Source organism: Perognathus longimembris, chromosome 9 (assembly GCF_023159225.1).
Source record: "Perognathus longimembris pacificus isolate PPM17 chromosome 9, ASM2315922v1, whole genome shotgun sequence".
Taxonomy (NCBI): Eukaryota; Metazoa; Chordata; class Mammalia; order Rodentia; family Heteromyidae; genus Perognathus; species Perognathus longimembris.
In genome coordinates, this window is record NC_063169.1 from 9,369,420 (window position 1) to 9,371,562 (window position 2,143).

A 2,143-nucleotide genomic window follows, 5' to 3' on the forward strand; every position below is an offset into this window, starting at 1 on the left:
AGAGGAGGAAGGGGAGGAACGAGCACAAGACAAAGTGCTTTACAGGTAAGGCCACAGTCGTACACTGCCAATGATCACTCCTGACCAAGTGTGAGGAACTCCGTGCTGTTGGAAATGAGCTGTTTTCCTCTGAGAGGTCAGTCACCACAGAGGGAGACCCGAGACTCAGCATTCCTTCAGGAACGTCGGCTTTACTTCTGTGGAAGCAGGTGCAGTTGACAAGAGTCAGTTCAGCGAGGACGAGGGGCGGGCAGCGTCCCAGGTTGATCCCTCCCACGGCGCTGCCCTTGATCTTGATCACAAGTTAGGTTTAAAGACGTTTGCGATTAGGTGGTTTGAAATATTCAAGAGTTTACCCCCCAAATCACCCCCACACCTTCAGGTCTAAAGTCAGAGAACTATTTCCTCCTTTAAAAGAACATAAGGCCCAACTGAAGTCACTTTGTGTCAACAGGATTTCCTGAGGATGACTGAAAGCACACAGACATATTTCAGGTTGGATAACAACATGGCGGCAGCTGCCCTACAATGGTGTTGCTTATGCCAAGCAAATATTGCATAGCAAACACCTTTCTCCTCCCATGCGCACCACTCTTTATTTAGGAAAAGGTGAAAGACACAGATTTTGAGCAGGAATTCCAGGGTGCCTCAGAGCTCAGTAGTAGTGAAGTATTAACCCCCCCCCCCCACCACACACACACCTCATTTCCCCCAGGTCAAGCAGAACGTCAGGTGTGCAGGCCTGTGCTCATCTGCAGGCAGGCATGGCGGAAAGTTCCCTCACCCCAGGCAGAGCACCCCATGCTGGGCCTGGCCAAGGGTGCCCGCCCTTGACCCCCAAGAGACCATAGCCTACTTTTTATTTTCTGTTTCTTCATGAAGACTCCCATGAGCCTGACCCCAACTTCACCCGCCCTGCGCAATCTCCAACCCCAGGGGAAGCTTGCTGCCCCTCGCTGCCCCTCAGTAAACAGTCCTTGCCTGTTGAGACTGAGTCCGGCCTGTTCTCCCCCCCACCCCACCATTTTCCTAACAAGCAGCAGCAAAAAGGCGCAGGGAGAGGAAGACGATGAGCCCCAGAAGCTCCTCAGCCAGGGAGAAACAGAGGAACCGCAGGAAATGTCCAAACGGGCTGCCAGGCTGGTGGGGGACACAGAATGGGGGTCTCCGTGTGAGCAGGAGAGGGGACATGGAAACTCCCTCATCGCCTGCTCTTTAGCTTGGCTTTGGGTCTAATCCTGCTTTAAACACACACACACACCTGTTGATGGGGGAGAGGGAAGAAAAGCCTGCACTGCTGGCTCATGCTTGTAATCCGAGCCACGGGGGAGGCTGAGATCTGAGGATCAGGAGCCCTGAGCAGCCCAGGCGGGGAAGCCTTCAAGATCCTCATCTCAACCCTATGAAAAAGAAACCAGAAGTGGCACTGTGGATAAAGGGTTAAGACTTCTAAGCTTGGGAAGATAAGCTCAGGGGTGTTGCTGAGGCCTTGAGTTCAAATCTCAGGGCGGGCATAAGATTAAAAAACAGAGACAAGGACCAGCTGGAGTCAGTGTCTCCTAGCTGTTATGCTAACTGCTCATGAGATTGAGATAGGATGAAGTTTGGAAGCCACCATGAGTCCTGCAAAGGCTCACCCTGAGTCCAGAGACAGTCTCTCTTCAGGTTTCTGATTTCCAACAGGGTCCTGTCTGCCTGCTGAGGACCTGACCCTTGTTACACCCGGCCAGAACACACACAGGGCCAAGCCCCAGACCCTGTCCAGCTTCTCGACCCCCCAGGCTCTCTTTTCTACCCATTAGAAGCCCTCCTCTGGACGGGGCAGCTCACCTCAATCACATACTTATGACTAGGAGGTAGTTCAATCTGGGTTTTCTTATGAGCAAGAGGGTTTTTTTCACCTAGCGGGCCTGCATGGACATACTGAGGCAACTGCTTGGGAGTGCAGGAAAGGACCACAGTGGCCTGAGGTCATGGCTCCTTGGACTCAGTGTCTTCAACGTCACGGCATTTCAACCACCTTCTAAAGTTCCTCCCAGGGAGGGGGCCAACTGGACAGCAAAGCACTTTATAGAGATGGCTGGGTCTGGTCATTGGTAGAGCGTCTGCCTAGCAAGGGTGAGGCCCTGGGTTTCCTCCTCAG